This window comes from Apteryx rowi, unplaced genomic scaffold, assembly GCF_003343035.1.
Source record: "Apteryx rowi isolate R43461 unplaced genomic scaffold, aptRow1 scaffold_400, whole genome shotgun sequence".
Lineage (NCBI taxonomy): Eukaryota > Metazoa > Chordata > Aves > Apterygiformes > Apterygidae > Apteryx > Apteryx rowi.
This window is the reverse complement of record NW_020450531.1, coordinates 420,335-443,727: the sequence shown is the minus strand read 5'-3', so window position 1 is coordinate 443,727 and position 23,393 is coordinate 420,335. Positions and strand designations below refer to the sequence as shown.

Genomic DNA, 23,393 nt, shown 5'->3' with positions numbered 1-23,393 from the left:
TAACGAGGAGCTTCAGAGTATGACTAAGGAATTACATACTAGACTAACAAGTAGGAGGCTTGAAGTGCAGCAAAGAAAGCATGAAGGCCTGTAACATATATGCGTGGTATTACATAAAGGAGGATTTGCAGACAAGGAGATACAGCATTTAAAGATATATAATGGGTTCAACATATGGGACTGCTAATGACTAGCACATGCCTATATGCTTAGCATAAACGAATGAATCAATTAGCACATGATAAGACACCATAACAAATAGCATAATGTATGAAATAATGCATATGGGATTGATTAGAAGCAGCTGTAGCTCCAAATCTTTGGATTCAGCAATAGTGCTGGCATTTGTACAGCCACATGTTCAACAGGATCCTGGACCTGTTTGATCGCATAATTAACTTAGAAAAAAGGAAAAAAAAACCCACCTACTTTCCAGCCGGATCAGCTCCCAAAACAATGGTGAGAGGGGCAACACGCATCTAAACAGGAGAGCAGAATTGCCTCTTTCCAGCACAAGCACACTATAGATTTAGGTTAGGTTAAACTGATCAGGTAACTATACTTTTTGGTACTACTACTTTCTGTCCAATCCCCAGTATACAGCCTCGAGCTTGCTCTTTGCCCTCACATGGCTAAGTAACGAATCAAACACTTAATTGCATGTAGACCTGGGCAAGATTAAGGGGGTTGAGGAGCTGTTCCTTCAAAGATGTGGAATGAGAAATAGGCATTGGAGCAGACATTCATGGTGAGCAGCCGGCGTGGCAGGAGAAGCTGAGATCCCCAGCATGGTGGCAGTGGTGAGAGAGAAACACAGACCTTGGAAGCAGCAGAACACTGCTCCCAGCGTGGATGTAGTTCTGCTGATATATAGATGCCTTAAAGTCTGTCCCTCTTTCCATATGAAAATATCATAGAGAGTAACTATAAATAATGAGTAGCTTTCAATACCAATAAAACTTCACCAAAATCAAATGGATGCTGTATAGCTTTCAGCATTGATAAATAACAAGAATAAGGCTTGTAGGGGTAGTTAGGCCTACTTAGGCATAGTTGGGAACTGTAGACAAGCTTTTGGCACAAAATCCTTCTTCAGGTCTGAAACATATAAAACAGATTTCCAAGCAAAATACAAGTTGAAAACCATTCTTCAGAGAGACTGGCTAGATGTGTAAGAGTTAGACCACCTCTGAAGGTAAAAGTGACTGGTCCCCACAAAGAAAGGATGTTAGTAGTGAGGGAGGATGATGGAAAGAGGTTAAAAATATATATATATAATTTTGTATACAAAACAGCCTCTTAACAGGGGTTATCTGCATGATCATAGGAAGAGCTCCCATTAGAATTAGCTGCCTCCAGTTCCTTCTAGCTGTGCTGTTATTTCTCCTTGTCTATTTTTTTGTCCTATCTTCACATCTTTTTGTCTGGTTCTACTCGTTGTCTTTTCATGTCTTGTTTCTCCCCACTCTCACCTTCCCCAGTCCCACAAGGGTTACAAGTCCTAGCAAGTAGCAGATGTATTAACTAACTTCAACTATAACCTAGCAATCTCCCACTTTTCAATTTTATTAGTAGCAACAAAGCAATGCAAAGTAATATAATCACTCTGATGATAGGACTTGATTGGCAACCACTGGAAGCGCTTCAAGGGAGAAAACAGTTATATTTGGGAGAACTCAATAAACAGACAGTATTCCACTAAAACACAGTGGCAGAAACAGAAGCTACAATGACAAGCCAAGAGTGTAAATAAGAAGTTGGAAACTACTTGGATAAGAAAACAAAATGGCTTTGCAAAAAGCACTGAGAAATGTTTGATTCAACTCCTCTCACCCAGAAAGCTCATACAATAAATATCAAAGCATGTATAATGCAGCAAGAAACAGCAGCAGAGCACACTGAAATTGGGACAATCATCATTTAATTTCAGATTAATCAAGGCTACTGTGAGCTGATACTCAGTATCTTGTAATCTAGTAATGTTCACATACACTTTACTGAATGCTAAAGCCTAAATGCTGATCTCAGTTACACCCCTAGAAAGCCTACCAAATAAACTCCAACAGTGACACAAGGTTATGTGGTACAATGATGGGGGACAAATCTAGAGTGAAAAGATAAGCAGAAGAGAGCAGTGATTAAACATGCATGTCTGTTTGTGGAATTAGTTCCGCGGATAGGATCTAAGGTTCAAACCCAAGTCTTTCTCAACTGTTGAAAAGATGCTTACAGAAACTGTTTTTATTTTAATGTGTATGGGTGGCTTTAGTATTCCTTGTTTTGGGGCTTGCCCTGGAAAAATAATAAGGTAGCACAAAAAAGAATGACTTCCAGAACAAGGTAGGAAGTTTGTGTTTTGGATTAATGTTTCTGAACAGACACAATTTTGGATACACGGAGGCCTGCACTTTGCCATGAAAGTTGTCTGAAAACTGCAGCTGTCTCTACACAGCCTTGCAAGACTCTGCTGTTAACTCTGTTTGCCAGCAAATATTATATGCCTCTGCCCATGGAGAGCACACGGCACCTGAAAAAAACAAACAAACTTGAATATATAGTATTTTCACCAGATATTCACAGGCAGCAAAATCCCCTTTTCTGCAGATCACGCCCTAGAGAAAGCAAGGAGCTCACTCAAGCCGCAGACCCCCCCTCCCCCCGCAATTTCATTGCCAGGGCCAAAACCACAGCTGCGGGCCGCCCTCCCCCGGCCGCGGCGAACGGGCGAGGCACGGACCGAGGAAAACCCCCACCGCAGCCTCCGAAGAGCAGAACCCTAAGGAAAATATCTCCTTGTTTAAACACAAAAGGACCGAGGGCCGGCGGGGCGGCCACCACCTTCCCGGCGGCTGGCCCTCCCCTCAGCGCCGCCCTGCAGCGCCCCCTGCCGCTACCTAGCGGCGTCGCAGGCCGCCGCAACGGCGGCACCCACGGCCCACGCGTGAGCGCTTCCGCCGACCGCCGCGCCGTGAGTGTGGGGGCAGCGGGGGCCGGGGCGCGGTGAGGGCGGTTACGGCCGTTGGGGCAGGGCCCCGCCTCCCCCCCACCCCGGGCGGCGCGGCGCATCCGGGCGGACCCCTACCCCCACCCCCCTACCCCCTTCGCGCGCTCGGCGCTGCACAAAATGGCGGCCGCGGGGCGGGGAGAGGGGGGCAGGGGGCTGAAACGCAGGCGATCCGACACCTGCAAAAGCAGTATTGAATAAAAGGAACCGCGGGCACGTTAAAAAAAAAAAAAAGCGATAGCAGTGCAGATGTAAGTGAGATAACCTAGGTGCGGAACAGCTGTACAACCAGGTGCCCGTGTTCCTGCTAACCGAGCAGTCTTAACAGAGTAAGAGGATGAGGGAGTGCAGTAATTAAACGCACATCATCTCACAGCACGATTACCAGAACAATTTTAATGGTAATTTTATATTTAAATACGTCTTAACCGTTTTTAGAAGTGGGACACGAGGCAGATTCATCTAGTAGGCTGTAAACAAAACCCAATAAACCAAAAATGCTTGAGTAATTATAAAGCTCTGAGGGCTGGTTTTACCCACTTAAATATAAGTATCATTTCCAGAGGCTGTGCTGCCCAGGGGCTGTGCCGGTGGGTTTGAGCTGGATAAGGCACAGGCTGCAGTCACTTTTGGCCCCAGCACGCAGAAGGGGACAGACCGTACCTAACCCGCAGGAAAGCAAAAACGGGCGTGGAGCCACAATACTGTGTGCTGGAGTAAACTGCTGGCAGAAGCATAGCTAGCAAGCTTTGAAGAAAGAGGGTTAATTTAAAGCAAGTCAGCCATGGTGACTCTTGCCCACCTACTGAGAAACCTAAGGCCAGATTTGCTTTGTCACTCAGGTACAGCTTGAGAAGTGATTGATGCTCCTTAAGCATGTACTTTTGATATTTATTCTGATGCCATGAAGAGAAAAAATTGCTATTTCTTCCCCCCCCGTTTAAAAAACCCAAACCCTCCAGTTTAAGATCACTCTTGTTACTGAACCAAACTAGTTTCCCCCATCCCTTTTTACTGTACATTTTATCATTTTTAAGGCCTTTAATATTTCATATAGACAAATATCCATGGTTGGGTGCACTGCATTCATTTCTTCATAGTGAACTAGACAGGAGACCTGATCTGGCTTCAGACAAACCCAGCAAACTCTTCCTGCCTCCCAGCCTGGCTGCTTTTAACCCAGACCAATTACTTTCTGCTGATTTACATGAACTCTTAAAGCGCCATAAGCGAGTGTGTAGTGAGAGGTATAAGAGTGGGCTGGATTGCCAGTTTTCAATAAAGTACTGAAACATAAGCATGAGTCTCCCCTCAGGTCAGCTTCACAGGTTGGAGTAATAGCAGGCTGTCACAGCAAGATGGCCCTATTTCACTGCTGCAGCAGGGCTTGTATCAAATTAGGGATCCACTGAATTTTTTAAAAGTTGATTTTCCATTGTATCGCAGCTTGCAAACATGACATACCCTGCAGCTATGCAATCCAGCAGGAGGGAGGGAGAAGGGGCAAGAGCATCTCTTTCAGCAGAAACTTACAGCCACACTTAGGCATTAAAGCTGCATTAAACTGCCTCTTAGCCTTTTGGTTTGATTCTGCGCTTTGACTCACAAATTTGAGTGGTAAACTGAGGTTTCATTTCATGCAATAGCCCGTGTTAAAGTTTTTCACAAAGTTTTTCACGTAGAGAACACAAATGTGTGCATGTTGATGGAGAGATGACAAAATACTGCATTTTTGGTAGCCTACTGCATAAAGATCATTTTTTTCTTGGTTAAGACTTGAAATAAATTGCTGGTCCTCAACTTCTTAACTTTTCTTTGCGTTTTTTATGTTGTGTGTTCACTGCAATTTGGCTGATTTTGGATATTTCAGCATCTTAAAAATTGTTACTTTTCTAGTTTAAGATAACATAATAATTTGTTACATTTATTTCCCCTAAGGAAGAAAGGATTCTCATCAAAAGGGGGGTGAAGAGGTTAGTTAAACTTAAAGTGTCATTTTTTTGTTAGATGAGCTTTAATTTGGACTCCTGTAAATTGAATGAAAAACCATGGAGAATGGAGATAAGGAGCTTTTGTGATCAGAAAAAAAATAAAACCCAAAGCCTTCATTAGTATCTTACAGCTTTTTCTAAATAGTACTTTACTGTTACAGTTCTGGAATTAATGAAGTGTGCATGGATTATTGCTGCACATATTTTACTTCAAAGCTGGTTATTCCCTAGAAGTCAGAGGCTCTGCATGGCTGTTGAAATGTACTTTTCTTGGCCACTTTTCTAATACAAGTTTCTGGGTTTTGCCTCAATGCCAGAGTAGCAAAAAGAGTAAAATACATCCTTACATTGGCAGATCTGACCCTGGCATAAGAGAAAGCAGGAGGAAGAACTGATGCTGGGGGTTTTCATTAGACTTAACATATTACAACTAAGTGTTATTGCCCACCCAAAGGGACAGGCATACGCACGTCTTCTCCAATAACATGGCCATTATGGCACTTGACCTTTAGTTTATACCTGCTACAGACTAGTCAACACAGGTGAATGTGCACAGTGCAGAGCTGCACTCGAGCATGGCTATTTCACAACAGTTTCTCTGATTTGACCCGGAATAATTTACCTAAGAAAGTCTGCAGGACAGGCCTTCGAGCAGCTCTGACGATTATGTGACAGCAAACCTACTTGTGGTTGTTCTGAGAATTATGATTGCTCTCGAGATAGATTTGAAGGCCACGTCAGCGCTAGCGTAGTTCTGTGCAGAGACACCTCACCGCTTGTCTGAGTCTTGACTGTACTGAAGTGCCATAGAAGCAGAAGTCAGCAACAGATGTGCGTGAACACTTGATCTTGAAACGCTTGCATATTCAATGGAAAAGAAARAACTTAGTTGGATTTTTTTTTTTTGTCCATAGAACTGTCAGTGACTAGGTTGAGAACTTAGAGTGTGATTTTGCATAGCTGAGGAGGTTGCAGAAAAAGGCTGTATTGTTTCTCGGTTTCTCTAAGTAAGCAGCAGTTACATGACCATAAAGCTAGTGTGGGAGGTAACCTCTTGAAGATGCACTTATTTTTTCTGTTCAGTATATCATAAGGAATAGGAACAATTTGAGAGCATACTTCAGAAAAGCCATCTGATATGCAAGTAAGAACTTGAAACTTTACTAACATGGTTGCTCTGTGTAAACTCAGTGTTGCATCTTAGTCTTTCCCCATTGTGAGCAGCTTGAAAAGCATCACTGGCTACTTACACTGACATTTGCTTTTAGAAGTGCTTCAGGCATGCATTCTGGTATTAGTGTCTTCCGTTATGTGATAAAATACTTTAATGTGGTGGGGTGGGGGTTAGTCTTAAGAACTGCACAGCAGTAGTTTGTTGTATTTAAATACCCCCTCCCGCAGGGCAGGGTAATTTGTTCCTCATGCTATTACATATTTACATTAAATGATTGTACAGCATACCACAAGCAAACACTACATAGTACCTGCTTCTGGAGCTGATCTTACAGAATGGTTTCAGATTATTCTGCATAACCTCAGTATGTAGCAGATTGGGGGCAGTGGGAGGGAGGGAACAAAAATTAGGTTGTTCCTGTTAAGCACTACAAAAAAGACAGTAAGACTAGTCATCCTTTGCCTACAAGTGCATTCTGCCATCATGTTATTAGACCCCTCATAGATCAAACTGGAGACATATAAACTGGAAGTGTTTTCCTTTTTCATATGTGTAGCTGTATCTGCTTTGAAGAATGGCTTCATAAGCTTCTCCCGTTATTAACTAACAAAGAGATAGAGATCTTCCACATCCCTGGGTGCCGTACTCCAGATGCAGATTAACTTCATTAATGCCAGCAGTAATTTCCCAGTCTGACAGGTGTTGGTCTATATTCCAGTACTAATTTAGATGTTCACTTTGATGATGTTAAATGAGTTAGAGCCAAGAGTGTGCTTTTGAAGCAGATCATCTCCATGTACTGCACTTTGGCTTGAGCTTGAAGTTCTTTCAGCTGGACCTCCAGAAGCTGCACTTCAGGAGCATGCCAAATGCCCTCCAACTCCAAGTGGGTGCTACAGTCTGTAAGACTAGGCAAGAGCTAGTCTAAACTAACCACACCCTCCCAAAACTCATATAGTGCAAACAGAGCCTTCAGCATCAGATATTTTGATTTACAGATCTGCACTATTTGCTGATGTAGATACAGCAGTCATAATTATAAAAGAGATCAGTCTAACTTTCAGTCAGTTGGAAATGGATCTATTGGGACTCTCCCAGAAGGAAGTCCCATAGGGAATAGGACACCCTCAGGGAATTTTGATCCAATAAAAGTCTAACAGAGTCCCAAAGATCAGTTCTTGGACTTTCCAGCTTTGAATACTTTCCAGGCTTTTAGTGGTCTGCAAGAATCTCTAGCATTTCTTGTATAATGTTGTAGAAAACCACAAATTGAGGGAGTAAACAAGGGTTAGTTGGTTATACTGAGATCTAGACTGCTTGAAAAGAGGGACACGTTTGAACAACATTCATTTTAACGTAACATGCAAAATCATTCACCTGAGGATGGGATAATGTATGTAGGCTCTTTAAAAGGTGGCAGACAACACTCAGAAATGCAGAGACATTTGTATATGCAGGGTGAATAGACTGCTCAACAAGAACTCCCTATACTGGGTTGTAGGTGGAAGGAATACCAGTCCTGGGCACATAAACAGAGAGACAGATTAGCAGTAAAGCAGGGACTGATGTCCTGCTCAGAGCATAAGAGGGAGCCATGAAGGCAGTGCTAGCATTAAAACCAGGTGCAGAACTAAGTTGAAAGATTAGAAAGAACTGCAAGAATTGACTCTGGAAAGCGTGCTAGATAAGACCGATGAGGCTTGAGGAGGCATGTTTAGAGGCAATTCAGTTGATCTCCATATAGGTATTTTTAGAGATTTCTACTGGGCTCAGTAGTTTTAGCCTGCCAGAAGAAAGAATCATGAACCAGTGGGTGAAAACCAGAGCTGGAGACAGGTGAAATTCAGGAATAAGGTACATGTTTTTGCAGTGAGGAGAAAAGTCATAGAACAGCTTATTTAGCAGCACAGTGTTTGTTTGAAGTCTTAAAATTAGGAATGGATATTGTCTTAAAAATCCTTTGGGTCTTGTCAGCTCAACATAGACATCACTAAGGAAGGTTCTTTGACTTACATACAACATGATCTCATTTTCTGTTGGCCTGTCCCCAAAATCAGATTGCTCCAAAACGTACAGTAAGCATCTCTTCAGGGGCCTCCCTGAAAGTAGCCTTGCCAAGCAGTTGACAAAGTCATTTTTCCTTTATACTGTCTGTCCATCGTTACCCCTAGCCATAATAAAAGGCAGACTGCAAAGAAACATTTGCCATGCTTAGCGGGACTACTGGTCCAGCAAGTATGTTATTAATGAACATTCAGGGGAAAAAGACACAGGATACGTGTCTAAATAGTGACATGACACTGTTCCCCCATGACTTAGGATATCAAGCATTTAACCTGCAGTTGAAAGTTTTAGGATTAAATTTTTGCTATGTCCCTTTACTATTGCTTTTCCTTTGGATTCTGAGAGCTTCAACATGATTTAGGTCATATGTCAAGCCATTTTGACTACTAAGTTTAAATGGATGAATGATGTTGTTTATTCCACTAAAACTAGAAAGCAACTGTCAGCACTTACAGCTACTGCATGAGTTCCTGTAAGAGGCCTGAGAAAACCCTCTGTTATTCAGAAAACAGAGAACTGCTTACGAGTTACGAGAACTCTGGTTGTCTAAGTTTAATCCTGGCATCCAAGAACATTACCCTGGCTTCTACCAGAGATGTGTATTAGTGGACATAGCAGAACAAGCACTAAGAGAGAAAAATCAAAAGCCTGTCTGCTTCAGAGCCTGCAGTACATTTACAAAGGTACAGAGTATTAGCACAACTGAAGAGGRAAAGTTGTTATATATGTGAATAACCATAGGGATGTTTTTTTATCACTACACTCAATCTAGGCAACAGCACAGATACGATACCAACTTTAGCAGAAGTGCTGGTTTGTTGCAGTACAGCATTTCTACACACTACATAGCTGGAAAGCCTACCTTAAGAGATGATACATGATAAATAGTACCTTTAAGATTCCCTGTGCAGTACAGAGTAAGTTGAGAGATACCCAACAGAAGCTGGCACACATCAGTTGGGAAAAGACAAGTAATAGTTTACCAAGAGTCCCATTTACACCAAATAACAGCCTTCAGTCCTTTGAAAAAAAATCAAATCCTTGTATCCTAACACATTTTTAAACACTTAGTCTCCTACCTAAAGTATCTGTAGACTCCAGCTGTAGAATGACCCTTCCTGACCCTGGAAGCTCTCAAGTGCCCTCTTTCAGTTCCTGCCTCCCATCACCTGCTGCTTTTATCACCTTTCTCCTTCAAGCCTCCCAGGTGCAAGGCTTCCCATTGGAAAATGTGCTCTTTAACTCTTCCTTTCCCAGAAATGTTGAGTGGCATGTTGCCCCAATCTTTCCCCTGCTGGGTATGGAGACCCTGATCCTGAAACACAAATGTTCCAGATTTTGCCTGAGTAAAAATGAGTTGTCTGAATTTACATTTACTTCCTTTTTTCTGGTCAGAAATTAATTATAAGTTCCACAGGCTTCTGAGTAAATGATTTGAAATCTAGGGGTGTATATGAGTTACAATCCCTGTTAAACACAGGATGTTTTTTCCCCTTCATTACAAAATCTACAGTGATCTCCATTTCATTACAGTTTTGCCACARACTTAAGTAGGAGGTAGTTCAGGTCCCAAATTCATTAAAACAATGGAAAGATTTACTTCAAATGTGGGATGTAGTAGAATGTTGATTGGAAACTGAGCACTCCCTTTTGCGTGACAAACATGCCCTAGCTTGATGAGGTTCTTTCCTAAACCTAAACTGTGAGCCAGCAACCATGTAAAGTTACAAACCTGTGTATGGGATGCTGCATACATCTCTTGGAAATCATGAGCAAAGCTAATTCTAATCTTGACCTCTCTGAAGTTGGTGAGGTATTTTCCATGTACTTGAATGGAGCCTGGATTTTACTATAGGCTCTTACTCTCTTGTTTTGCAGGAGTTAATGTATACTGCACAGTAAATGCCACTGAAAATTGTTTTAGCCATTCCCCCCCATAATTATCCCGTTTCCTTTATGATAATTGAGTTTTAAAACACTTTCCTCAACCTTCATCATCTCCATTCCCCCTTTTATATAAGAAACTGAATAAATATCCCTCCAGCATTCTGCTTGAGCAACACCGTTGGCATCGCTTTTACACTGTATTAATCATAATGCACACTAGTGTGATGTCTTCCATCAGAATTTCAAAGCACTTAACAAATATTAATTAAGTATTGCATCTCTGTGAGGTATGTGAGTAATTAATTTTATAAGCTAACACCATATAAAGGAGAGAGAGGGGTGGATTCTCACATTAGTACATAGCCTTATATTAGTTTACAGTTACTTTCTTCATAGGTGTCTAGACCTAAAATAAGTTCCTAATGCAGCTTTGGTAGTGGGCACAGCAGGAGGAACATTTTGTGAAGCTTAACTGCAAGATGCCTCTTACCTTTCCATTAAGTGAAAGCATGTCCTTTCACTTTTGTTGTAAAATGAAGTTATGGTACATCAGGTCAGTAGAGAAGGTAGGAGAAGAGTCTGAGACTTGAGCTCCAGCCCTGCCTTCAGTTCATTAGAACAGATGAGATGTTTCTAGACTTCTCTTGTCCCATGGTTGCTTTTCTACAGGTAGAGAAGGACTTTCTGGATGTAGTATGCAGCCTTTTCCCAGACACATTTTTTCTTTCTGCCTGGAAATCACATTTAAGCGGATTTTGAGGACTTCATAAATTTGTCTGGGGTTTTCAGATGTCTGGTAGCTTTAGGGAGCAAATACTTCTAAACTAGTTGCTGCATGTCTGGAAACTGGACATAAGCGTGGCGAGCGTGCACTGCAGTCACACAACATGAAGCAGCCTAGCGGGAGCAGCTGTGCAATGTGTACTGTGCTGCCTAGCCATGTATAGTAAGTACAAAACGCTTCAGAAACAGCAGACTCACTCTGAACATACTGTACAGCTGCTGCAACTCTGTGCAGTCAGTGCAGTGCTTTAATGAAGGAACTACGGAGTTATTTGCATATAGATTATACATCCATGGGTTCCTAGCCATGCTGCAGTTAACTGCATAAGCACACACTTTTTTTCTGCCCAGGAAATCCTCTGCAGACACATGAGATTCCTGCCCCTCAGGTTTGCTTTCTTACATCCATCCCCCTCCTAAACAGCATTGATCAGGACCTGCTCTTGTTCCACTTCTCCCTTCTGCTTCCTCTTCCCATCCTATGGCATGTTCTTATGTTGAGACTGTGCTTCCCCAAAATGCACGGAGACAATTTCACAGCTCACCACCAAGAGAGAGGTGGCGGTCCCCGATCCTTCTCCCTGCCAGTTCCCCTTGCTCTTGGTCGTCCTGCTGCTTACCCTGCACCGGTTCTTCATTGCATCCCTCCATTAGCCCTCCATTTAACCAACTAGCCTGGATGAAAAATAACGGAAAGGCAGATAGTTTTCTGCTGGAATAGTGAGATAAATCAACTCTCAAAATGATAAACGATAAAGGTAAATGATCTGAGGAGTACCCGAGCTGCTGCAAGTGGGGGAGGTTTGCAGCCAGGAGGCTGGGAAAGAGAGAGAGAGACTTGTCCTCTTAGTTGCACAGCAGTGACTTGTTACCTCAGCTCAGCTGCTGCGGTAGTTCGACTTCCTTCTTTCTTTTGCAGAAGAGAGGCCCTACTTTGCCTCTCTCTCCTTTGTCGTTTACAGCTTTGTCATTCCATTTGGGGAAATTTGGGGAGATTCCCAGTTTTCTCCATACCTCCACAGAAGAATTATATTTTTTTGTAGGGTTATCAGGGATTTTTTATATCGTGGTCTTACAGGCAATTATGTAAGGAATGTCTTTAATATACTTCTGTGGCTTAAAACCAGTTGGGTTGTTTTTTGGGGTTCTTTTTCTTTGCTCAGCTGTTCCTGTATTAGAGGCTAAAAAACATTGCTACTGTGATGTTCAGAAACCTCCCTGCTTTTTAAACATACCTATTCTGATACTAAGATATCCTCAAAAAAGCTTTGAATCCAGTCACTTCCCCACTTCAAAGTGTTACTGGTTTCTAAATTGGACTTAAAGCTGAATACAGCTCCCATATCTTGTAGAATCCGTGCTTCAAAATTAAACAGAAATTTGAGAAGCTTCTGATGACCACCTCAGAGGGTGTCAAGCACGTGATATCTTCTCTCCAACCCTCTGCAAAATTAATAATAAATATAAAAAACAACAGATTTTTCCCAACTCCGTAACAGATTTGAGCTAGAGCAGAAAATCAAAACATGATCAGATGCTGATTATTCCTTCAGTATTGTTTGAGAAATGATATAAGGCTTCAGTACATTAATAAGGGAATTAGATATCCATCTGCCACAGTGGTAGAGTGCTGAGGATCAAAAGCACATTCTCATCTGCTTGACACACACACCCAGTGTTCATTCATTAGTGGCATACTTTTAGCGTATGTTATAACTGTACACATCATACAACAAAGCCATGCCATGAAGGCCCCTGTCCGTAGGGAAGACAGCGGAAAAAAAAGTCAGATTGATTAAAGCATTCTCGGCTGCTGAGAACATCACTGACTCTGACACAGTTTGCTGTGAACTTTGAAAGGGTGGGAAGAATAACTGCGGACCATCATCTTTGCTTGATGGTATTGTTCAGAGTGAATGTCCCACTGATAAAATAATTCTTGGTAAAATGCGCTGTAGCTTTCAGAAGTTGTACGATCAAAGCATACTCAGTGGGTATGTGTTGAAGTGAAGTATCAGCATTCTGTAAAATATGCTCATGGTAGCTGTTTGGGCTGTCCATCTGTTTTGGTGACAGAAAGTGAAGGTCTAAGTATATGTATTTTAAAGCAAATACGACCCATTTTATGTTAGGCAGAGGAAAGAGAGGCCGTCCTTTCCTGAAAGAGGAAAGAGACAAAACCCATTGTGTTTGTCCTTACATTCATGCCTCTCTAAAGACCTAAACTTTAACTGGAAAGTACAAAACATTTCCCTACTAGTTTTGTGTTTATAGAAAATATATTTCCTCACCTCCAACATAGGAAAATGCCAGCTGTAAAGAGGCTAACTGGGCAGATTCCAGGTCAAATTCGTTCCTGGCCTGGTGATGCTGAGATAGTGGCAGTGCCTCAGCAATGAGTTTGGCCTTTCCTTTCCGTAAAAGTGAAAGTGTGTTAGCCAGTTGTTTCAGAAGCCTGCAATGTAATATGCCTGTGGATTGTACACAGCTAATCCTCTTTATACTTTGCTGACTGTAACCTGCTTAGTCTTACATGAAGTGTATTCCCTCTCTTTTCATGAGCCTGATCCAAAGCCTGTTGAAGTCAATGAAAAGAGTCCAGATTTTTTTCAGTACTTTTGGAGCAGACTCTATATGAACAGGTGGTCTAGTACTGAGTCTTCTAGTTGAAAGACAAGGAAAATAAGCAGTACCAAACTGCACTGGACTCAGCGCTGTATTAAAGATATAAATGAAAGTAATGTGAAACCTGTAAAACCAGACTGGACAAAACACTCTGAAACATGCTGTAGAGAGCAGTCTAGTGCTAGCAGGGGAATAGGTTAGATATTTAATAATTTCTTTTCCATAGCTTTTAGTTTTCCACATATTCTGTAATGTAACAGTGCTTTCTTTTCCTTAGGCAAATAGCTGCCAGACAGCAGCAATAGAATGAGAGCATATGTAGTGTTTGCTTTTATCTTGCATTACAAAAGAAGTATGAATACCTTGTGATATTCCAAGTATAAAATTACAAGTGTCAAATCATTTGGTACTTTAGGTGCTGTGCCAGAAAAGTAATCCAGTAAAAATAGCTGTGTCCTGTCAAAACTCCGCATTTAGTACTATTATTACACTTCCTTACTTGCTTGGCTCCAGCAGTGTAGGATTGTAGAGGACAAGTGTAAGACCAGCAAGAAACCTGCCTGGAATTGCTCAGAGCACGGAGAGACAGGCAGATGGACTGCAGATAAACTGAAGAGCCCAACGTTAGAATCTGCCTGGTGTGTTTTACGGCTGGTTTGAACTTCAAAATGCTGCTAAGCAAAAACTATTTAATATCTCAGAGGAATGGTCCCTTATCCAGGGATCCCAAAGAATTAAAGCAAAGGGTGATTCAGACTTGGTTCTGGGTAAATGCATAGCCAACCTTCTGTCCTAAGGAGCCTGCCATTTAGAGGAGGAAAAATATTTAGCTGGAAAGGTGAAAGAGTTATTGTATCTCCGTGTTACAGGTGAGGGTGCAAACCAGAGGTTTCAATGGCTTGACTGCCTTAGAAAATGGGCGACTGTGTGGCTGTGGCGGAGACCCCCTAGTTTCTATCAAATGCTTTAAATGCGAGACCRTCCTTGATGAGCTGAACAAGCCTGTAGAAGGAAGATTGCTGTGGACTTGAACTAAGGCAGGAGGTGTCAGAATAGGAGCTGACACAGCACAACACCAGTTTTTGATATGTGAATTTCCCCTCAGGCGAGCATGAAGAGCTGCACACTTTGTGCTGCTGCCGGAAATGAAGTTAATACTTTTATTGTCCACTCCACAAAAGCTGGGTCTGGAGAAAATCTATTTAGTAGATTATTTCCCTAAAGAGGGCAGCAGAACCACTGCATTTAGTGCTTCCTTCAGGGCCCTAGAGCTGCAATGAAATCTGGGCAGAGACACAGCCTGGTTTGCTAAATTGGGGCATGCTGCTTCTGTCAGTATGGATGTTAAGAAGCTTATTAAAGGACACAGCAGCTGACAAGTGAATCTTTAATCCTTGGAAAATCCCTTAAGTTTATGATCAGTATAAAAGAGTTCATGCAAAAAAGAAACTTTTACTCATTACTTCATGTGTATTTCCAGATCAGATGTATTTGCTTTCATGATGATGATCATTGCAATGTGTTTTACTTGTAATTTTCGGAGTGAATTTTGGCTGCATTGAAAAACACCCCTAAACCCAGCTCTCTTTCCCTACTTTCTTGAAAAACGCAGGAGTCATATTCATTGTTCACATTGATGTTTTAAATACTTGGCACCTAGGCTGTGGCAGGCTATGTACTATACAACTGAATAGCAGGCTGAAGCCTGATGTTAAGAGCCTGCAATGTGTTAAAATAGCAGAAACTATGGAGCCATGTAATGCTCTACAGCTTGCCTGTCCTGACTGAGATACGAATAAGGGGTTAACAGTCACGTTGGTTAATACACAGAAGAAACATTTAATTTGGTTGCTCTTTTTTATTTGTAGCCACATGACCTCACTGTATGCAAATTTCTTGTGCTGAAATGAGTAAGCCCCGTTTAGGTTCCTTTTTCATGCAGGCTTCTTTTCTGTTCTTGTTTCGTTTCTTTTTCCCAGTGGAAAGACTCTGTACCGAAAAACAGAACAAGTTAGGAAGGATAAATCAGTTCCTCAGTTTCTGAAAAAAAGAATGCTACAGTAGGTCCGTCAGTGAGCAGATCAAAGGCTGTATATAGTGTGCCTTGGCATGCTGTAATGTGAGCTATTTGTTCAATAGTTAACTCTAGTTAACTAACATGACTATTCATTCTAAAATAAGCACTCCAGTGGTGTTTGCTCCAAGGCAAATACTTGCTCTGCTACAGTYCTCTCCTGGCTCAGCTGACTGAGATCCCCTTTGCAAGTGCCCAAGTTTTTAGCCTTTGTAGTCATGAGAGTTAATTGCCACTCATTTTGTTCACTTTTCTGCATGACCGAAAGCTTTTATGTCTTTTCCGTAGGGCAGAGTGGAAAGACTAGCCTGTGTTAAGGGCCTGTTTCTTAGGCAATATATGATTAATAGTTGCCAAGAAGTGGTCGGCCACATGGATGCTGGCAGATTGGTGGCTGTGCAGCTGCATTAGCAGTTACTTAGCTTGGCTGGTTGAGCACAACATTTCGGACGGTGGAGATATGCTCCGGGGCCCAGCAGGAGATCAGGGTTAGGTAAACTCCGGGGCCACCCGGGAAGGGGCAGCTCACAGTGGCACCTGGGGACAACTAGGATGGACCTGCTGGCCATGCAGCTGGGGTGTGGGAAGTTCAGCGTAGCTGTGAAACGGGGCAGGGAGTAAGGAGCAGAGGAAGAAGTTCATAGCAGGCTAAAGCAGTTTGTGTAGTAACCAGCTGTACTCAGCTCCAGCCTTTGGTACTGGGCTGGACTCTTTTCGCTTTGGGTGTGGTTGCAGCAGTAATAGAGGAGCATATATTACTGTTTAGCTTTCATATTGGTCCAAGAAAACCAGATTTATCTCCTAGGCCAAAAACGTTGTCCCCATCAAAGTGGATATTCAAATACAGTGATTTTAGAGGTTATGGCCTGCAGTAGCAAGAAGAGCAGCAGAGACCACATACTTTTACCATCTCTAATCTCTGGGGGTTTTTTACTTGATTTTTTTTTTTATTTCCAGCTAAATAAACCGTAGCAAAGAGCCTTTCACTGTGTGCTAAGATATTCTCAAGTGCTCTTGTTTCCAAGGGTGACTTTACTGGGGGCAGCAATGCAGTCTCCGAACAGAGTTCTTACGTGTCCCTGTTACAGATTTACTTCCAGTGCTGCTGACAGCTTGATTTGTGAAAGAAAAAAGGACAAAATACCAAAACAAAAACAAAACTCAACCCACAGCCTGTGCAAGAGAGAAAAAACACGGACTTGTTGTGCTACAGCAGAAGAGTGTCAAACAGAAAAAACATCTCAGAGGAAGAAAACTAGTCTTCGTGTACATGATAAAAATCCTTTTACAAGACTAAGTCACAGAGTTGTAACTATTTTTGTACTTTATAAGTTTCCTGTTTTATACCTGTGGGATAAGTCTGTGTAGCTAGCTGGAGGCCAATTTTAACCTTGGACCATTGAAATCTATTGACCTGTGGTTTGGTACAGAGCTGGCCATTGTTTATTTTTTTTCCTGCTTTGAAATAAGGGATATCTGGGAAACCTCCACCAAAAAAATAAAAATAAAAAAAAAAATCACATAGCTGATTGTAACTAGTCATGTTTTACTTAGCTGCCTGGTTCTGCAAAGTAACCAAATATTGAGAGAAGAATGTTGCTTAATTAAGCAGATTTCAGAAACTCGCTATGATGCTTTTATACTGAATCTGACGGAGACTAGGAGAACATTAAATGCACATGTAATTCTAGAGCTGTTTCATTTTGGTTTGAGACTAAACAGCAGTTGCGGAGAGAGAAGGCTGGACTGGGGTGTTCTGCTGTTGAACAAACAATTTTATTTCTAAAGCAAAGTCTCATGAAAATGCACTGCAGGGCTTATGATTCATAAAGCTGGTCAAGTGCTGAAGGGAGCTGTGTCTTGATTTGCAGCTTATAAAAACACGAGTTTGCTAATAAATGCATTCTTCAGAATTATAGCCCAGCACATTCTTAAAAGTGGAGTTCATGRCTTTGTCTTGAGCCCTAGCCTTCAATGACTACTGCATACTGTAATTTTATGATAGATGAGGCAGCTTCCTCCTAGCCAGTTAATTATATCACCATTACATGGAGAAAAAAATAAGGATGACCCAGTCTAAGAGGGGTAAAGCAAACAGCAGATCATTGCCATTGATAAAACAAACTTTCTTTCAGTGCGTTCTCAAGTTATTCTGAGTAACTGGTCCTCAAACGGGTCCATCTCCCCTTCCTTAAGGTTGAGAATTTCTACTTTAAATCCAGTCTTGTGAGGAAAAATGTGTTCTCTGTTCTGCAATGGAACGGATCAAACTTACTTTTAAATTGCTGTGTGCAGTTCTGGCAGGAAGAGCTGAGACCTGCAGAGAACAGGTTGGAGCCGAGTGCACCAGAGAGCGAGCGCCTGCAGTAATCAAACAGGATGTGGCCACCAAAGTGGTTATGCTTTAAAATAAGCGCTACAAAATAAAAGTGGTACAAAAAATAAAAATAATAAGTGGTACAAAAAAGTTGTACAGGTGAGCAGATGTGTTTTGGTAAGGATTAAGGATGACATGGAGGAACTGACTTTCCGGAAGTACTAATCAAGGAAGCATTGGTACACAGTGCACAACTTTTCCTAAAGTCAGCCAAATACACAGTTTTGGGGTTGTATATCTATTATGTGCTGAGTGTAGGAATCTGCCTTCCCCAATTTAGGAAAGACAGTCCTTTTTCCAATACCTTCTTCAATTCCCTTATTCCTTTCCAATTCCCTTATCAGGATGTTAGAAATGCTTTCTTTTCTTAACATGTCTGTATGTGTATGTGTGTTTATATATGTATGCGCATGTGTGTATCCCATTAGTAACAGTGAGCATTAAGTGTATATATACGTCAGGGATGGAATAGACTGTATAATTTCCTTGCCATCTGCACAAAGATCAGACCAGCTTTAAAATAATACTCAGACATTTATGAAAGCTAAACTGGATGGTGATGAAGAAGTCTCTGTGTGAGGCAAAAAATTCTTTTCTCAACTGGCAAACTTTTTTGAAAAATAAGTTTCTGGTGACTGATTTGCTCTGTTCCAAATGCAAGATTCAAGTTTTCTAGTTCATAAGAACTTTGTTAGAACATCACATAGATGGAGCATAACAAAAGTTACAGTATGACAAAATGTTTTCATATTTAGTCCTAATTCACAAGAGGATTTCTTACCCTCCACAGAAGAGAGCTACTTGTCACCGTGGGCCAAAGCTGCGGAGAGCCCAGATTCAGTGGCAGCAGCTGTGTCGCCAGAAGTTCTGCTCATCCTTGAGAAGCACCGGGCAACAGCAAGACCCCGGACAGCAGTAGGATGGCAAATATGTAGATGAAAGGATACAAATTTGATTACAGTATTTCTTATGCTGTTACTCAAGTTCAGCCAATCGAATTTATGCTGAGCAAAATCCAGAGCCTGCTGGAGCCAGTGGGAATTTTGCCATCAGCTTCCCTGGGGTCTGGGATTTTGCTCATTGTTTAAATTAGCAGTATCTTCACAGGAACATATGGGAACAAATGCAAGGATTCTGAATTGAAGGAGCCAGCAAACAGCTTTATACATTTACTTTGTTACACAGGTAAAAGCTTAGACAGCAAAACCCATCTGCCAGGCCTTCAACACATCTCTGTAAAACCCGTGTTAGAGTCAGAGCATTCTTTCTTATTTTATTTATGGCCCTGGCTGCCTGAATGAGTGCATCTGGAGCTCAGATGCCTTATGCCCTTATTGTAAATTAGTTAACTTGAAAAACTGCACACACTGTCAGATCTTTGCTGTGGAAATGCCACGCTCAGTAGTTGAGGTGCTTTTGTGTATGCGTATTTTTTTTATGTGAAAAGGCTGTTGAACTTTATGCATAAACACTGTTTTCTGTCTCTTTTTTCCTCTCTCTTTTGTTACAGATTGTGGACTAGCACTGAATATTCAGGGAAAGCCCCCCAGAGAGATTAGGGACACGGACAGATTTTAAACAAGGCCTTAATGCATGGACGCGAAAGAACATTCTAGTGGGAATACTAATGCAAACGCCTTGTTTTGGGGTCAAAATACATTAAACAGCTGCTTACATGCTAAGGATTCTTTTAAAATCCATACAGAAAGGAAATTATAAAATGTATATATAGAGAGAGATTTGCTATTTCCTCAGTGTAGTAGCCCAAAAGAGTACTTTGTCTTAAAGCATACAACGCTATCAAGTGTCAGTGCGAGAGAGAAGAGCATCTATTTTTCACGTTCTGCAGGGCTCAGAATTCCAGATACTGCTGGAACTTATTTCAGATAGCAGTTGTCAGTGTCTTTCCCGTTGCACTATAGGAACTAAGACCTAACAGCAGTAGGAATTAGACACTTTGACTTGAGTAAGCTGCTGTTATCTTCAGTTACTCTGATAGTAATTATACAGTTGCAGAAAACATTCTATTGCTATTTCAAGAAACCTGTGTTAAAAGATATCCAGTGAGATTATTGCACAGAAAAGCAGTAGCAGTATATATATTTGGGCCAGCTGCTCAGTGACTAAACTGAAATGAAGAAACAGAAATGGAGTGTACTATAAAAGCTGTCATCCTAGTTCGATCACCATTTCAAACTGAGTTACATAACCAGAAAGCAGCAATATCAAAGTCACAGTGCTGCTTTAATCACCACGCAGTTGGTATTTATCATTAAAGCATGTGCATATTAAGGGAATGTTTGGCAGGTTAAAAATAAATGTAATGAAAATTAGAAAAATACTTCAAGCACCTCATGTTTCCTCCAGTTGCTGAAATAAATATATTGCTGTATCGCTGCCTTATGGAACCTCAACTCTGACTCCTCCTCATTGCTGTGCCCCAGTCTCTAAAATGAAAGCAGGTATCATTTGCGATATGTAACAGCAGCTTTCATATAATACTTACATCATTTAAGTTCCCATTGTGGATCACATTTCATTACTAGTGCACTTCATGTGGTCCATTAATCCCAGTAATATGCCTTTATTGCCACCATCTCATGTTATAATAATCCCTAAAAAAGCTGCCAATCAATTGAGGCCCTTTGCTTTAGGTGCTGTGTGTCGGCAGCTGCTGCAAGCGTTTGACAGATTCAGACTCCCCAAATCCAGAAGTACCAACATTTCTTACTCTGTGTCTCAGTTTGGTGCCGAAGAACTGGTCTCCAGTAAGGAACAGTTCAGTACTGCCCTCCCTAGCCTGTAGCTTTTCGCAGTTACCTCCTTTCTGCCTCTTCCCCTTATCTGTTCCTTTCGGCTTCTTTTAGCTTTCTACCAATTCAGACATCTCTGTCCAACCTGACCACCTTTCCTGGTCTGCTGCTCCTAATCATGCTCTTTAAATCAGTCCTTGGAGATGTCTTCTCTGTGTCCCTGAAAGTCATCACCAGGGTTATTCTGCCAGCCTGTTTCGGAGACGTTTTGTTGTCCACATCCTGTTTGCCACTTAGGAGGTGTCTGCCGGCTCCCGCTCTGCAGCTTTAACGCGTAGGCTGAACTGCAGTTGCCGCTCGCTGAATATGTAATTTTGGATTCTTTCAGGCTGAGATGGCCTCTCTGACCTTGAGCTTGCTTTTGGTAATGTCTGTGGTATAACCCACACTCAACAGTTTGTGGTTTGGATTTTAAAGAGAACAATTCCCTTTGAGAACACAACTGCTGCTGACATAAATGGCAAGACTGTAAGATGTCTGTGTTAATCGGTGGCCGCTAAATTTAATCTGACAGCAAGACCAGTCAGACCCCTCTCTGCAGACGAGTGCTTATTGAAATTAATATTGTGTGAACCCCTGAGACAGCTCCACTGGTGTTAATGAGGGTCCCCTCGCGTGCTCCTGCCCTCCTTCCCTGGCCCATGAAATCTCTTTCCCCCTCTCTATTTTTGATATGCTTGGTTATTTTACAGAGCTGTTTAGAGAAGAAATGSTGAAGGGCAGGGAATGTAATACATACTTTTGAAGGATGAGCTATGCGGAAATCTTAAATCCTGCTTGCAATTTTTGCTACTGCTTCCCTGGTGAAAGCGTTCGCCTGTGTGAGTTATTTGCTACATAAATATAGATTAAAAGGGGGGGGGGGAGTGAAATTAAGACACTTTTCCTAATTGCTTCTGCCCCAAGGAGCGCACGGGCGTGTCACAGCCGCGTGTGTGTCCAGCAGGTGGCAGCGACGGCCTGAGCCTGCCGGCGCCTCTGCCGCCCTCGGCCCCGCAGGCTAAAGCAGCCTCCGCTTCACAGCGCGGGGAAGTCGGGGCCAAAACTTTCCTCTCAAGCCTGCAAAGCAAACTGTGCTCCTGGGGGCAGTCACGGTCCTCTGAGCCCACAGGGAGCTGGTGTATGTATTAGTGCTCCAGCAACAGAGCTGTCACGCACCCTGAGAAAGGAAGAAGGCAACTAAAAGATATGTTCTCAAATAGCATTTGTATTTCTAATTAGTAAAAGGGGAGGCAGTACTTCATCTCTGTTTGGGGCGAATTTTTGTAGCTGTGAAGAATAATCTGAAAGTACGGTTTTGGCCCCGTAACATGAGGCTTTCAGCAAAAGTGCCAGCTGGGGTGGCTGCAAAGGAGAGCCCTTGGTGCTGGGGAGGTACCAACTCAATGCCCTGAGCAATGAGGCCATTTCTGTGCAAAAGGAAGTGGGTAAAATTTGCAAGTGCCTTTGAGGAGCAAGAAAAGTTAGGCTTTTCTGTAAGTGAGGCTTTAGCTTTTGTTTTTTTTCTTGAGATGCTTTCACCTCAAGAAGCATCCTGCACATAGATTTCTTAATGTAAGCAATAGTAATTCAACTTCTGAAACTACAGGGATCCATGCTGGGTTTTTGAGATATCCTTCCCTCGTTGCTGACCAGTCTGCCCCCATTTCCCCATGCTAGCATTATTGCTCTTGGCCACAAAAAAGTCTTTTCTCTCCTCTTTTCTCCACCCCATCTCACCTCAGCAGCAGCCAAATCCAGGCTTGGGTGCCTGCCCTGCCAAGCCAGCTGCTGCCACGGGGAGGGGAAGGCAGGCAACCTGGCCGGCTGCTGCCTGATGCAGGCGGCCGGCTGCTGCGCCCTGGCCAGCCTGTGGCCTCCAGCTGCCGCCCTCCGCTGCCGCAGCTGTTCGGTCGTCAGCTCCAGCAGGCAGCAGGAGATATTGGAGGACAAGCAGCAGGCTGCCTGCTGATAGTGATGATAACTTCTGAAAAAACAAAAAAACCCAAACATCCAAAATAAACCCCAAACTCCCAAAGCTCTCTTCTTTGTTGGGTCTTTGGCACTATTAATTTTCATACAGTGGCAGAAAATTGAAAACATGGAGGTTGAAAAAAACTCCTTATATCTGGACACAGTATGTTTACTGTGTGTCTTTGGTTTTAACAATGTGCTGAAAGGACCCTTGTTCTTTATAGATGTGCACTGAGTGGCTAAATGTAACTGGTTTTAAAATCCAGATAATTAAATCAATTTAAAATTTTTTAAAGTTTTGCCACTAAAGAGGAAATGTGCAGGTTGAAAATAACTCTAGGAGTAGGGAAATTATTCAGAGCTGTGCAGCTGACTTTGTGCTCCAGCAGTCTGGTTTTTCCCACGTGCTTGTCTCCTGTTGATAACACTTGGTATATGCAGGAACACTTCTCTACATGCAGAAAGGCAAAATGTGCAACTGGACAAGAGTTGCTTCTGTTCATTCTCATTTCTGCCCTTTTGTCCTTTGCTTTTTAAATAGTCACTGTGCTAGACAATGTCAGGGGCTGGGTTGGGCCTCTCATATTTTTCTTTTTTTTGTTCTGTTCTGTTGTTGATTTACGCCACTTATGATAGATTCCTTATCAC

The 23,393-nt window shown here is 42.2% G+C and overlaps 1 protein-coding gene and 1 long non-coding RNA gene across 6 annotated transcripts in view; one reads left to right on the top strand and one right to left on the bottom strand.

Moving 5' to 3' along the window:
- The first annotated feature begins 2,897 nt into the window (after positions 1-2,897).
- The window catches only part of LOC112970682 (cytochrome c oxidase assembly factor 1 homolog), a 52,342-nt gene continuing 31,846 nt past the window's right edge, over positions 2,898-23,393 (top strand). For 2 of the 5 annotated variants that reach the window (XM_026075308.1, XM_026075303.1), the window contains exons 1-2: positions 2,898-2,968; positions 18,770-19,164. The gene's annotated coding sequence lies outside the window, so the exon portion shown is untranslated. Of the gene's footprint in view, positions 2,969-3,162; positions 3,406-18,769; positions 19,165-23,393 lie in introns of those variants that run through there. The other 3 variants (XM_026075304.1, XM_026075309.1, XM_026075312.1) reach the window with 3 other exon arrangements.
- On the bottom strand, positions 12,859-18,850 carry LOC112970683. Its single transcript, XR_003255113.1, has 3 exons — positions 18,761-18,850; positions 17,878-18,018; positions 12,859-15,517 (listed from the first exon to the last, which is right to left on the bottom strand). It is a non-coding gene; the product is annotated as an uncharacterized LOC112970683 (long non-coding RNA).